Below are 16,325 nucleotides of genomic sequence, written 5' to 3'. Positions count from 1 at the left end.
ACCAGTAGGTTATATATATATATATATATATATATATATATATATATATATATATATATATATATATATAGAGAGAGAGAGAGAGAGAGAGAAATAGATAGATAATGATGGCCAGTCGAAGGCTCAGGCCGAAACGCATTGCCATATCTGTTTGAAAAGCACCATGCACTTTGTACTCTACATGAAATAAGAAAATAAATTACCTTTCGAGTTTAAGTATATATATATACTTATATATATATATATAATTCAATAAAAATCCAAAGGTTACAGGGACGTTATGGTTCGGTTCAGATTTTATAGGGTTATTTGAGCAACTAAAACTCGAGCCCTAAGGTAACTAGAACTTGCGTCCTCACCATGCACAGTTTCTCATGAATAATTTTACTGCAAATGTTACAGTCATATTATCAATGATGTCGAAGAAGATGTCATGTGTGATGTAATACCGCGGGTAATTAGCAGTGCATGGTGACGGCAGACTTGCTATTGAAAGGGAAAAACTTTTGAGGTCTGCCGTCAACAGGCAATGGGTGTCCTTCTATTCCATCTAACAATGCTTGAAGGAGCCAAGCACTTCCTCTTTCTTCGCTCTTCAGCAGTCAGTTCAGCACTTTTCCTATACTGTTTTGTGCCTTCATCATCAAATTGTGATACTTTTGATTTCCCTTCTCTCACCCTATTTTCCAACCCCTACGTTTTCAAGTCCATGAGGTGGAGGACGGGTGCCATTTCAGCATAGAACTAATTGCTTTTGGTGGGGGTAATGTGCTGCTTTTTACCTTTGCTTTTCGTTTCAGTTTTCAGCAAGTGTGCACCGAAGGCACTGGCTCAGTTACGCGGTGGCACTGTCTGTCAGAAGAAAGGACAAGAATGCTGCTTCAGTGCGAATGCATGTCTGTTGGAGATAATTATTCCTCCTAGACCTTTTTCTATGTCTATGGTTGTACTAGTGGCCATAGGGAGGAGAAAGTAGGCAGACTCCCTATCCTACCCTGGGGGTGACTGTGGCAACAGCTTAGATGCCTGGTTTTCTGGAAAGTTTGCACCCACAAGTTGACTCAGCCCCCACCCATTCCTAATCCTGGGTACCAATGGGTCTGCAATTTACTGAAAACCCACTGCATGGTAACTAAGCAATGACATTGCACTTGACACTGGGGAAGTAGAGTTCTGTAGGTACAGAAGGGTGTTGGGTGCCATTCGTTTTCTCTGCACAGCCACAGTTTTACTAACCTGATTTCTCAAGGTCAGTTGCCTGAAAAACAGAGTGGTTTGATTTTCTACGTTTAAGGCTAACTGACATATTGTGTTTTGATTTGCACCTTTAGGACAACTGATCTATATAATGGATCTCAGAATACCATGGCTGGGCACATCTTTGTGCTCCTCAATGAGAAGGGGAACGTTTAGTGTTCTTACTTCCCTCTGATGGCGGCCTTTTCAGAAATCATCAATTACTTTATGCAGAGTGAGCTAATTGTTGGTGACTCATCAAGTTGAAGCCTTACCTTAGAGAGAAGATGGCATTCTCCTCCCTGAGACACAGAACACAAAGGACTCAGTGACTCTTCCACTCTCCCCAAAGCAGAGACACTCAAGGAATGTGGTTGCCTTTGAGAGGTTAAGAGAAGCTTTCCTTGAGAATACACACTACCTACACCCCATACTCTCTTCACAGGAGGCAGATCATCTTGCATTTCCTATACCATGTGTATTGTTTCCATTTTGTTTGATAACCTGGATTGGGTGAATGGACTGATGAGTGTGGATAAGGAACCTGGGACAAGCTACCCCCACACAGGGCCTTAATTCTGTTCCATTGGCAAGGACGATGGGTCAACTATGGGTTGAATGTGACAGAACAAGAGGACCTCTACCATCCACAGTCCTTAGAATGGGACCAAGCAGACAAAGTAGGACAATATTTACACAACAGTTTGTGAAAATTTTGAAACACGAAAGTGAGGGGCTTCCTTACAGAAGAATGCCCACAATGTTCTTACAGAGAAAGGTTCCCCTAACAACACAGAACATGAATGGAAAATGCCCACTTTTCTACCTAGTTTCATTTAAAACCTGAAAAATGACACATCAAGGAAGGCATGCCAGGGCAAGTTCATTGGAGGTTGGAGTGCTTCTGACAATAATTTGAGATCCGGCCCGCGAAGACAACAGTCCTGGGAGCCTAATTTACCCACAAATACCCTTGATTTGGGCACAACACAATATCCTCTGTGGCAAAGCCCACTGTGTTCTGTCAACTGACCGTGGATGATCCCTGCTGATTAAGGTAGAACCAACAGTAGAGCAATTTCCTTTGTCACAGGCACATCCAATTACCAATGGAGGTTTTGTAAGAGCCATTCATCAAGGAACTTTGCACATTTGTAATCATGCTTCTGTCCTTAGATAAGGTGCAGGTCTACTTAAAGAAGGTTTTTACTCCCAAACTTTCTTTCAGGTCCAGGTAAGGCAGAAGGTGATCAATCAACCATTTCAAGTTCACAAGGCTCCTAGAGAGGTCAGTGGTTTGAACTGGTCAGTTAGTTGCAGGATCAACAGACACTTGGAGGCTTCTTCACTATCAGATGCTCCGGATAATGTTGCAGGATTCATGGAGGATGCAGAGGAACTGCTAACACATTAGGAGGTTACTCAAGTAAGGATTTTCAATTTTTCCCAACTAAGGTCGGGGAAAGATTGGTTTAGTTTGTGATCGAATGGTGCAAGATTACAAGAGATGCATGGAATCTGCCATGGTAGAGGGGTTCCATCTAGAGTTTTACAGTTCTCCACAGCCACGAGGATAGACCAATAGGGTTTGGGGCAGGAGGCTAGGGGACCCACTGTAAAGATATTGCAGCGTCCCAAGTGGTCTTGAAGCAATTTTTTGGGTGGAGAAGAAAGATAAGGACCACCTTTGGTTATCAGATAGAGGGGAACCTTTTGCTGAAGGACGATTTGTTACAAGGCAACTCAATGGTCAGGGTTGGCTTGAAGAAATGTCATCTGGTGGTCTGTATCTTTTCTCCCTATGTCCAGTTTTGTAATTTTTAAGGAAAGGTCAGGTTTGCCACCTACCTCTTTTCTGCTCTCCTCAGTTCCTTGGGTTTCAACAAGCTCTTGAAACCCGTTAAGAGGTTTAGGAGGTGCAAGTGGCTGCAGTTTACCTGGACAAAATGTTTTGGTGGATCAATGCCAAGTCTAATAGAGGGAGCATGTTGCAAAGAAGGCGGATATTCTTTGCAGACTGTGCAGATATCACAAACAGTTAAGAGTTGGAGTTAGATGTAAAATAGAATAAGATATTACTGGACTTCATGATAGACGCAACCTCAAAACCTTAATCTTTATTCAGAACATGGTGTTAAACATCAGGAAGGAATTGAAGAAGTTCCTCCTGAAGGAATACATTGTACTGTGTCTACTAGCCAGATTGGTGGCTTCTCACTTTCCCAATGTAGGCCATGTCTCCAGTTTCATCCACTGCAATGCACTCAAGAGACCAAAGATGCCTGACTTGAGGAAAGAACTCAGTACTTGGAACTGATTGGTCCATCTGATGAGGCCCAAAAAGAGATCCAGTGATGGCTGTATCACATACAAGCCTGGAATGGAAGGGCACTTTTTGGAGCCAGCCCTGGGTCTGCATATAGAATTGTATGCCAACTCCCTTGGCTGGGGCACTCACTTCTGGGCTATTTCTACTGAAGTAGAGCTCCACGTTCACTGCCTTGAACTCCTAATGGCTGTTCTCATGGTCAATTGCTTGGTAAAAAAGTGACATACTGCTGCAAATGAGCACCATTTCAACAATCAGATACATCAGTGTCTCTTCAGGGGCATGCACTCCAAAATGCTGGTGGAACTAGTTAAGGACTTTTGAAGCTTCTCCCTTTACAGACATACCAGGTGATAGCAAAGTACCAACCAAGCGTTCCCCCCACTTGTGTTGATCACAAGGTTAGCAATACAAGTGACGAGAGTTAGCAAAACTGATCTTCAAGACACTTCTATGGAGAGCATAAGTGTGGTTTCTGGTTCTACTGGAACTTTTTGCGGAGATTCTTGATTCTGCCTCCCCGATTTTCCAGAGATTCTGACGGATTATTGTGAGCAATCACACTAGCTAGTTCTGGAAGAATGGCATGGAGGATTTCAAGGTTGATGGTTGTTCCCAGAACTTATTATGCACGCTGCAACTCTTATAATGGACCTATGGCTAAGGGGAAATCAAAATATATAGATCAGTTTATGTATTATAGACTCATTCGGCTTTGTGACAAGGTCTGTATCCTGTGAAGGCAGGGCATGTCATGTGTCTAATTTATCAGAGGTGGTGAAGCACAACAAAGAGAACAATCAGTGCTTTTAGAGCTGTGATTTTGGCGGGGCAGCTCTTCATTAGTGTGGTTCTTGCTTCGGAGCACTTCTAGGTTGGCAAATTACTAAGAGATGTAAAACTATCTAAGCCACCTGTGATCATATTCACACCTGTAAGACATTAACTTGATCCTCAATATGACTTTGTCCTAGACTCAAAATTAATTTGTTTTGGAATGAGGTGCCTTTATTGTGTCTTATAGGAGGGACAGGATGAGCGAGCAATGCACGTCTTTGGAAGGGTGTTTAAATTGGAGGGAGTAACTTCTATAATTGTCAGGGGGGCTAGATCCAAAACGTATTCAATCTTGCAAATGGCTTCCTGGATTCTCCAAGGGTAAGTGTTGTTAGAAGTAGTAATGCTTACTTCACCCTGGAAAGCTTTTGAGACAGTTTCCTCTCTTACCATAGCCAGATGACTATACAGGGTCTTGGCCAATGTTAATATCAATGTATCGAATTTCAGAGGTCACTTGGTGAGTGGAGCCATGACATGCAAGGCCTTCATGCCAGAGGGACAACTGGAAGATGTTATGGATGCTTCTGATATGTTCATGGATTCTACTTTAAAAAAATACTACACCTGTAGCGGGTGGTTGGTAAGGCTTTCTTAGCGGCATGCTTTGAACATTTGCAATCCTTGCCTTCTGTCGTGGCTTTCAATATAAAACGTCCTAGTTTTCATGCAGGAAAACTTCATTTTTAAGTCATATTGTAGTTGTCAGATTGTTATGTGTCAACGTTATACGTACACAATTTCTTTTCATGTGAAGAAATACAATCTTCTCGCACCAGATCTGAATGTGTCAGTATTTTTCTGCCACGGCTTTTTATCAAAAAGAAAAACATTATCCAAAAATATATAATAATTTCATGGATCTGTCCCCAAGGTTACTTTCCTAAATGCATTTTTCTTTGTAGAGCCTGACGTTGTGAGTCAGATTCCATGCGAAAAGCGGAAGGTAAACGTCATTACAACCTTATTGTAACCCCTTGTAGAAGATATTTTCTTCTAAACTCTTTCCAAGACAATGGATTTAATCTTATCAGCTACAACAAATATTTTTGTCATACTTGCTGTAGAGTGTTTACAGTGTTTTAATAGCATGAACTTTGGACTGGACTGCTTAGGGCAGCCTGCTATTTTAATAAATGCCTCTTTGTGCCTTTTGCTCACATTAGCAAACACAAAATCAGTAAACAGTCACATCAAAGTTTAAATAGTTCCATTTTGGTTGATGTCACTGCAATTCTTTTACAGAAGCGAGTAGACCATTTGCAGGTCACTGACCAGAGGAATGCCTTCCACAGAGATGTATTACAAATATATACCCTCAGTCTCTCATTTGTTTTTGTAAAGACATGTTATTTGAAACTCCATCTATTTTTCCCTTTCACTGCCAAAGTTATCCTTCCACCAACAGACACACAATACGACAGAGATTTGACAGAACTTAAAAATAGGACCATTCACACCAAATGAGAGCAAAAGCAGTATCTGGCACTACTGAAGCAGGTGGAATGACACCAGGAGTTAGGGGCGCATACTGCTCCTACTTATAACTAATGTACTACCCAACCATGGGAAAAGAGGCCATTTTCTTTACTTACAATAGGACCCATCTCACTGTTATTATGTCACTGAATAAGAGTTTAGGCCTGCGCTTAAATTGTTATAAAGTATGCCTCTCATTTAGAACCTCTATGTGAAAAGCACATTATAAATCTGATAATTCACTCCTATGACATAGAAAAAGTCGGAAACACAAACTGTTACCCATTGTCACTATGTCATGAAGGAATTTCAGGGTTCTCGGATAGGGCTCTTGGAGAGACTGTCAGTGCAGCGCTGGCTCCAGCACAGCTGGGGGAGGGTGGAGAGTAGGTTGCCACAGAGGGTAGTGGGTGGGGTGGCAGATGCCCAGGTATTTTTTTCATGTTTGGGACAGGGAGAAGAGGCCAAGTTATGTTGATTCCCCCATTCCTCCTCTGTCCCTGTTTACCAGTTGAAAGTAGGGGCAGAGCATTGGGTGCTTTCACATCACTTAACATCAAAGGCTCATGAGAGTAACGGTGTTCTGAGCGACATCATAGACAATTTTAACTTTGCTCTTGTTGATTACCAGATCTCCTTGGTGAAAAGCATCTCCTTATTCACTGTTGCCCATCTCTAACTCTATATAATACACATGCATATCTCACATACACTCAGATTAATGGGGTACTCTTAGCTTGAAATTATACTTTCCTTATGCTTACATCAGCGCCGTAGCTTTCTCTGTGGGACAGTAGGTTTGAGAAGAAAATACTTGAAGAAACTGTGAACTGAAAGTGCGCCGCGCGCGCTGCACTACCAATGTTCCCAGTTCGACTTATAGAAATTGGATAGCGGGCCTTTGCAAGAGATAGTAACGCAATATCAATTAATCTTGAAAGAATTTATGAAAGTTCCAGTCATCAAGGTGGGCAACCGCACTTGCGTAGTATAAGTAAAAGGCTCAGGCCCATGTTTATACTTTTTGACGCAAAACTGCGCTAACGCAGTTTTGCGCCAAAAAAATTAGCGCCAGGTGTGCGTGAAAAAAAACGACGTACACCAGGCAGCGCCGGCGTAGGGAAAAATGGCGTTTGGGCGTCCCAAAATGGGGCAAGTCAGGCTGAGGCAAAAAAATCGTCTTAACCCGATTTGCGCCATTTTTTTTGGGCGCCCAGACGCCATTAACATGACTCCTGTCTTAGCAAAGACAGGAGTCATCCCCCCTTGCCCAATGGCCATACTCAGGTGACTTCTGTCCCCTGGGCATGGTCATTGGGCATAGTGGCATGTAGGGGGTCAAAAATCAGCCCCCCCTATGCCACAATTTTTTTTAAAAAAATACTTACCACAACTTACCTTTTCTTGCCTGGGATGGGTCCCTCCATCCTTGGGTGTCCTCCTGGGGTGGGCAAGGGTGGCAGAGGGTGTCCCCGGGGGCAGGGGAGGGCACCTCTGGGCTCATTCTGAGCCCACAGGTCCCTTAACGCCTGCTCTGACCCAGGCGTTAAAAAGAGGCGCAAATGCGGGGTTTGTTTGCCCCGCCCACTCCCGGGCGTGATTTTTGCCCGGGAGTATAAATACCACGCACATGCCTGGGAGTCATTTTTTAAGACGGGAACGCCTACCTTGCATCTCATTAACGCAAGGAAGGTGTTCACGCAAAAAAATGACGCTAACTCCATGAACTTTGGCGCTAGACGCGTCTAACGCCAAAGTATAAATATGGAGTTAGTTTTGCGTCGAATTTGCGTCGAAAAAAACGACGCAAATTCGGCGCAATCGGAGTATAAATATGCCCCTCAGTCCCCATACGAATTACACGTGCATGACAAGAAAAAACACCCGCAACTTCACACACATGTACGCCGACAAGTGAATCCCAAATGCCATATTTTCAACCGTGTTGCTACATTTGGCAGTAGTAGAATAGAGTATTTAAATTAACTATGCTTTTATTGTTCCTTGACCTGTCAGCAGCTTTCGTGTTTTTTTGTTAAACTAATTTTATAAAATTTTCCTTTGCGATAATAGACGCCATCATCAAACTAAATGGTCTTTACTGGTTTAGATAACACTTTTTGTTAGCGTGATATTAAAGAAAAATAAATAACCGAAATAAAATAGATTCCTTTCGTTCTTTTAAACCTAGACCAGAAAAAATTGGATATAATCTTAGCGTGACAGGTTGCTCTTTTCATTTTTGGTCTGGTTTCAGTGTACATTGGATACGTTTCCGAAATTCCTTCCTGGTGGCACGCTTCCTGCTGCCTTTTTTTCTGAGTGCAGATGAAGGTCTGCGTCACACCCAGACCTCTAGTGACTCATTAGCAGCTCTTTTTTACAGAGCACAGGCTCCTGAAAGTGAACTCTGCTTCTGCAGTCTCCAGACAGCGCTCTTGCATCCTGAATCAATCCCATGGAAACTACCTTTTTATTATGCTCTCAAGAGTCTCTCAGACCATATGCTCAAACTGGCAGTGCCTGGTCTAAACATTTGTAAGGAGTTTGTGAATGATCGATGAGGAGTTGAGAAATTTGGGAAGAAGCCATTTATTAATTCTTTATATACCCATGCTTTCTTCTGTGGGAGGAAGAGGTCAGGAACGATGTGCCTACAAAGCAAAATTTGTTTTAGTTGCAGCAAAATTAGAGTACCTCCCTGTAGGTTTTTTTAAAGCATTGAAATTCACGAAGTTGCATTTGTCTCCTTTGCAAAGTTATTTTTTCAGATTTCTATCTTTGGACACTGTCATGAAATCGACCACCTTGGCAAAATTTATGCAAAGCTCCACCACTTTGCAGGACAGACTCCAGGTGCAGAATCAGGGTGGTTGGAAATCTTTTATGTCCCTGAGACTTCAGATTGGGAGGCCTGTTACCTAGTCCTGGAGTCACTCTGTGTTCTGGGGTGGAGAGATGCAGGTCCAGTCCTTCTCGCTGCCAGGCAAGAGGGCAACAGCCACAGGTCAGCACAGAAGAGCAGAAGTCCACCAAAACAACAGAACATTGAGTGGCAGACCTTCAGCAGCACAGCAGTCCTTCTTCCTGGCAGAGTTTCCACAGGTCCAGAAGTGTAATAAACTGGTGGTGTCTGAAGTCCAATATTTATAATTTGGTGCCCTGGTTCTGAAAGGTGGGAGATGTTTCTAGACAGTGGCCTTGAAGTGCAAGGAATCTTCTTCCACCCCTGCACTGGCTCCAAGCTGGCTGGATTGACAATACAGAGTTGTTAATCCCTTTGTGTGTGGACAGGACAAAACATATTTAGGTGTAAGTGAGCCTGTGTCTACCTCTCCCTCTCATCCTGCCCAGGATGATGCATTAAGTCAGACTTAAGCTCCCATTGTGTATAACTGTCTAGGAGGAATGAACAAAGCCCAACTGCCACCTACACTCAGTCATGTGACCAGAGACAGGCTGCAGTCACCAAATAGCTAAGGTAAGAAAATGCCAACTTTCTAAAAATGGCATTTCCAGAATTACAATTTAAAATCTGACTTCACCGTAAGTTAGGATTTTAAATTGTGATTCCAGAGATGCCAAACACAAAAGAATCATCTCTTCGCAATTTGAAACTTGCACTTATAAGATGTAATAAGGCAACTCCAATTTTATCCTATGGGAGAGACAGACCTTGAAATTGTGAGCTTTCACTATCAGGACATGTAAAACTAAAAGGTACATGTCCTATTCTTTGAATACATTGCTCTCTGTCCTGTGGGCTCCCCACGGCCTACTCTAAAGGTAACATATGTACGGTTTATTTTGTCAGGCCGATGTGGCAGTGCAAACTGCACATACAAGTTTTAACCCCTCGGGTAGCCTGGATGTAAAGGTTACATCCTGTACAGCACCCTTCCGGTGCCCAGGACATAACCGTTACATCCAAGTAGGGGCCCTTGAGGGAAGCGCTAGCGCTCCACCTGGGGGCCTCGCACCCCCCCCCCGGGCAGGGATGGAAGGGGAATCACTTCCCCTTCCACCCCCGATTCCCCTGTGGCATCTGATGACGTCAGCATGCGATTGCGCACTGACCTCATCAGAGGACCACCCTGAGCTTCCAGCATGGATCAGCTGAGAAATGCAAGAGCATTTCTCCTCCGAACACGCAGAGGGGACGAGAGAGGCATGAAGGGAGAGTAAAGGCCTTTCCTCTCCTTTTATGTCTCTCTCAGCCTTTTTGCTGCCCAATCGCTTCACTAGACACCAGGGAAATAGTTTTTCATTTTTTATTATTGAAGAAGAGGAGCTGCCCCTTGGACAAGGGCCGCTCCTCAGGCGGGCAATTTATTTGTAGGCCATTTATGCCCCCCCGGGGGGGGGGGCAGAAACCACTAGACACCAGGGATAATGTTTTTTTAAATTCTTTTATTTTTTTATATGTGGGGAGCAACCCCTTAGGCAAGGGTCGCTCCCCTGAAGGCAAAATTCATTTCGGCCTATTTTTGGAAGGCCCATCTGCCCCCATGGGGGAGAAAGCCCTCCAGAGACCGGGGAATATCTTTTTTCAAAATAAGAGGGTGGCGGTATGGCACACCCCCACCCCAAAGAAATGGGGCCAAAGTTGTTCTGCCCACCAGTTGGCAGATGGGACAATTACCCCTGATTCACACCCGGGTGGAGAAAGTCTAATAGATGCCAGGGGATTAAAAAAAAAATAGTGGGCTGGTGGCTACCAACCAGTATGGGCATGGTTAGGCCCCCACCCCAACTGAAGGGTATAACAGTCTTTTAGCTCTCCCCCACACACTAAAACATCTTATCCAATGGCAAGCAAGAGGACATTTGATTATTTTGGGTTTTGGTTTTACATTTGGGCCTTGAGAACTTGGCTAACTCTCAAAATCATCCCACTTGGAATGGTGAGGGCTGCACTTTTTGGACTTTTTGGACTTTGGGGCACTGCCATGTAGAAAATTCCACAAGACCCAGACACATCTGAAAACTAAAAAATCTGGGTGAATCCTGGGTGCTGTGCTTCACATGCACCCCACACCATTTTCTTACCCACAATGCCCTGCAAACCTCCAACGTTGCTGGAAATCACACACTTTTTCCACATTTTTGTGATGGAACCTTCCGGAATCTGCAGGAATCCACAATATTCTTACCACCTAGCATCATGTCATCTATCCTGATAAAAATTCTGCCACACTTGTAAGCCTAGAAATGTTTTTTTTTCAAACTGCCCTCTTGGACCTGCTTTGGTTCCCCCTTAATTTCTGCATGTTTTCTGGCTCTTCCCTGTCACAGGCACTAAGCACACCTGTACAAGTGAGGTATCATTTTTACCGGGAGACTGAGGGGAACGTTGGGTGGTAGGAAATGTGTCCCGGTGCAGTGATCCCACACAGAAATTTGGGAAAAATGTGATTTTTTAAGCTAAATTTGAGGTTTGCTGAGGATTTTGTGTAAGAAACCATTGGGGGATCCACAAAAGTCACACCTTCCTGGACTCCCTTGGGTGTCTAGTTTTCAGAAATGTCTGGGCTTGGTAGGCTTCCCTGTATGGCTGCTGAGCCCAGGACCAAAAAACGCAGGTGGCCCCCCCTCTGCAAAAACAGGTAGTTTTGATAATTTTGATGTGGCCAGATAGTGTTTTGGGCATTTCCTTTCGCGGGCACTAGGCCTACTCACACAAGTGAGGTACAATTTTTATCGGGAGACTTGCAGAAACGCTGGGTGGAAGGAAACCGAAATGTGAGGAAAAAGAGTTTTTGGGCCAAATGTTGAGGTTTACAAAGGAACCTGGTGAGAGCCCTACAAGTCACCCCATCCTGGATTCGCCTAAGTGTCTAGTTTTAAAAAATGCACAGGTTTGGTAGGTTTCCCTAGGTGCCGGCTGAGCTAGAGATCAAAATCCACAGCTAGGCACTTTCCAAAAAAACACATCAGTTTTCAATGTAAAAATGTTGCGTTTCCTGTCGCGGGCGTTAGGCCTATCCATGCAAGTGAAGTACCCTTTATATTGGGAGACTTGGGTGAACACAGAATAGCCGAACAACTGTTCTTGCCCCTTGTCTTTCCTTCCAAATGTAATTCAGTGTGTGAAAATAACATCTATTTGAGAAATGCCCTGTAATTCACATGCTAGTATGGGGACTCCAGAATGCAGAGATGTGCAAATTACCACTTCTTCTCAACACCTTATCTTGTGCCCATTTTGGAAATACAAAGGTTTTCTTTATACATATTTTTCACTCTTTATATTTCACCAAATGAATTGCTGTACACCCGGTACTGAATGAAAACCCCTTGCAAGGTGCAGCTGATTTATTGGCTCTGGGTGCCTAGGGTTCTTGATAAACCTACAAGCCCTACATATCACTGCAACTAGAATAGTCCAGCAGATGTAACGGTATATTGCTTTCACAAATCTGACATCGCAGGAAAAAGTTACAGAGTAAATTGTTGAGAAAAATGGCTGGTTTTTTTCAGCTCAATTTCAATATTGTTTAATTTCAGCTGTTATTTTCTTTAGGAAAACCTTGTAGGATCTACACAAATGACCCATTGCTCAATTCAGAATTTTCTCTACTTTTGAGAAATGTTTAGCTCTCAGGGATCCAGCATTGGTTTCATACCCATTTTCTGTAATTAACTGTAAGGATGCGAAAAGCACAAACACTAGTAAAAATCGGATATGTCCCAGTAAGATGCCAAAATTGTCTTGAAAAATGTGGTTTTATGATTCGAGTCTGCCTGTTCCTCAAAGCTGGGAAGATGGTGATTTTAGCACCGCAAACCCTTTGTTGATGCCATTTTCAGAGATAAAAATCACAAGCCTTCTTCTGCAGCCCTTTTTTCCCATAAAAAAAAAAAAAGCTATAATGTTGCTGTAATTTAGCTAATTTCTTGGTCTCCTTCAGGGCAACCCACAAACTCTGGGTACCTCTAGAATCCCTAGGATGTTGGGAAAAAAAAGGATGCAAATTTGGCATGGGTAGCTTATGTGGTCAAAAAGTTACAAGGGCCTGTTAAAAATGGGGTTTCTGGTTGGCTAGGGTATGCACCTCAGCCAGGCAGAACTTACCCACTCTAGTCAGGGCAAGGGAGTTACACGTCCAAGATAACCCCTGCTCACCCCCTTGGTAGCTTGGCACGAGCAGTCAGGCTTAACCCAGAGGCAATGTGTAAAGCATTTGCACAACACACACAACACACGTGACGCAATCTCCCCACCACAAAGGAAACACAACACCAGATTATATGAAAATATACTGTATTGTACACAAGGCAATTATCAGACCAAACATCACATATCAGTACTATCCTGCTACCTTAGCAGTTGTCAGAATGTTACACATTAGTTACTCTGCAACCTAACCGTAGTCACACATAACACATAGGTTACTCAGTATTCTGGAACATAAGCAGTAATCAGGAAAACACGTTATTACATCACAGCACTTGTCATAAGAATATCATAAAATGCCCATAGTAGGAGCAATAGAAAACATATGGCAAGTTAGAAAAACATATTAGCAAGCATGTCCATTAAAGGAACATTTGCATACACATATGTAAAAACATCAAACGCAGGTAGGTAATATATGAATCAAACAAAAGTCTGTAGAAAGAACTTTGGATTGCAACTATATTGTTCCTTTAAACAGTACCTAGTTGGATGAAGGCACCTCCAGTGCCTAGAAGGCGAACAATGGGGCCCCCAGCGCTCCTATGCGCAAAACGGGGGCCTCCCTTATACTCTGGGGTCAGAGGAGGGCGACATGCACCTCCTCTCTTTTATAGACAGGCCCCTCCGGGGACTGTGATTACTGGGGGCCCCCCAGGGCCTCAACCGGCCCTCACGAGGGGGGCCAAAGCCAGCAAAAACAACTTAGGGCAGGAGGGGGGCACCACGCACCCCCTCCGGTTTTATGACAGGCCCCTCCTGGGACCCACGATCTCTGGGGGCCCCCCCGGGCCTCCACATGCCCTTCCACCAAGGGGGGGCCCACAATAATGCCCGTTTTATCTAACAGCAGAAAAGGAGCGTCCTGCTCCTAAAGCAGAGGCCAGGAGGAAGGGGGCACTCCCCGCGCCTTCCCCTGGTCCTGCCGTGAAGCCACAAGAAGATCGGACCCCTCCTGGGGCCCCGAGCAGACACTCGCCTGCACCCGATGCGGTGCGCGAGTGTTCTTCCAGCTTCCTGGGCCGCTGCGGTGATCTTATTTAAAGGGGCACAATGCAGCAAGGAGCCTACGAGCTCCCAAGGCTCCATAAGCGCGCTGCAATCAGCGCTATGGCATCCGCAACCACGGAGAAGCACCCCCTCGTGAAGAAATGGATGCAGGGGTCAGGGGCCACAGCAGCCTGCCCCTGGGGAGCAGAATCTTAAGACAAGGTCCTCAGGTGGAGGGCCCAGCTACAGGCCAGCACAAGGGAAAGGCAGCAAGTGGCACGTCCTTCACAGTGACCAGGCAGGTCACAGGTCAGCACAGCAGCAGCAGTCCATGGCGGTTCCTGGTGAGTCTTTTCAGCCTTTGGTGTCCAGTTCCAAGATGATTCCAAGAGTCTCCAAATTGTGGGGAAAATTCCCCTGTCCTTATAGTCAGTTCTTACAGTGTTTTACAATGGTGAGGAGAGGAGGTTCCAGCCAGTTACAACTGGTTCTGGGAGTGCCCCCTCTCTCCTTTCAGTACAGGCTCCAAACATCAGTGGGGGGTTAACAACCCTATTGTGTGAGGCCAGGGCACAGTCTTTACAAATGCAGGTGTGCCCCGCCTCTCCCTTCTCTCAGCCCAGGAAGACTATTCAGTATACAGATGCACCTCTGTGACACCTCCACCCTCCCTGTGTACAGGCTGTCTGAAAAGTATGCACAAAGCCCCAACTGTCACTCTGCCCAGACGTGGATTGGAGTCAAGCTGCAAAACACCAGAGTCATAAGTACCGATAAATGCGCACTTTCTAGAAGTGGCATTTCTGTGATAGTAATAAAAAATACACCCACACCAGTAAGCAGCATTTATTATCACCATCACAACCATACCAAACACGCCTACGCAACCCCTCATAAATCAGACAATACCCCTTACACATAAGGCAGGGCATTTCTAATGCAATCCTATGAGAAGGCAGCACTCACAGCAGTGAGACACCAAGTTAGGCTGTTTGTCACTACTAGGACAGGCCATGCAATATGGCACATGTCCTGCCTTTCTACATACATGGCACCCTGCCCATAGGGCTAGCTACAGCATACCTTAGGGGTGACTTACATGTAGTAAAAGGGGAGTTCTGGGCCTGGCAAGTAAATTTAGATGCCAGGTCCCTGTGGCAGAAAACTGTGCACACAGGCCCTGCACTAGCAGGCCTGAGACAGGTTTGAAAGTCTACTTCAGTGGGTGGCGCAAGTAGCGCTGCAGGCCCACTAGTAGTATTTAATTTACAGGCCCTGGGTATAGAGATACCACTGTACAAGGGACTTATAGGTAAATTAAATATGCCAATTAGGTATAAGCCAATCATACCAACTTTAGATGGGAGAGCACCTGCACTTTAGCACTGGTCAGCAGTGATAAAGTGCTCAGAGTCCTAAAGCCAACAGCGAGAGGTCAGAAAAACCAGGAGGAAGGAGGCAAAAAGACTGGGGATGACTCTGCGTAAGGCAAAAAGTCCAACACAACCCCCTACCAGCCAAAAGCCAGGGAAGAACAATCAATCCCTTGATGTACTTCCCTGATTGGGGCGATAGAACAAGGACCCAGGCCCACAACAGCAGGGGCATGTTTCAGTTCTACGCCTTCCTGACTCCACTTGGATCTCTCTGTCAATGCTTCCCAGGCAGCCTAGACCAACCCACGGGGGTTGGGGTTCTCTAGCTGCCAATGGCCAGAACCAGTCCCCAGGCCATCTAGGAGCCTCTGGTCTCTGAAATCATAATGAGTGGGGGGCGGAAGCCCCAGGTGCAAAGCAACCTGTCTCCACTCCACTTCCAATCAGTTCAGGGGCTCTACCCTGCCACTGATCCACCAACCTAGGGTCCACACCCATAGGTTCTACAGGGGCTAGAGTCGAGGCTCTCCTCCCTCTACCCCTCCTTCTAGGATCCCGCCCTCCTCTCCTAGAAGGGGTATCACCAGAATCCACACTTGCCAGGTTGCTGGGTACAGCAGCCCTGCACAACTCTCTCTCCAGCCCAGGATCACTACCTGGCGACTGACCACCCAACCTGGGGACGACACCCTTGGGTTGCACCGGGGTCTGGGGCGGGCTTCCCCCTCCCTGAACTCCACTTCCAGAGTCCTGCTTCTCCCCACCTCGGGAGAAGCCACCAGAAGTTTCACACGGGGGTGAGCACACTAACCACCCCCCCCAACCAGGTCAGAGTTTACCTCCTGAACCTGTCTATCTAGTCCAGGGACGACACCCTTAGACCGGACCATTGCCCAGCGAA

The sequence above is a fragment of the Pleurodeles waltl genome, chromosome 5 (assembly GCF_031143425.1).
Source record: "Pleurodeles waltl isolate 20211129_DDA chromosome 5, aPleWal1.hap1.20221129, whole genome shotgun sequence".
Lineage (NCBI taxonomy): Eukaryota > Metazoa > Chordata > Amphibia > Caudata > Salamandridae > Pleurodeles > Pleurodeles waltl.
The sequence above is the reverse complement of the archived record's forward strand: the minus strand, read 5'-3'. Positions refer to the sequence as shown.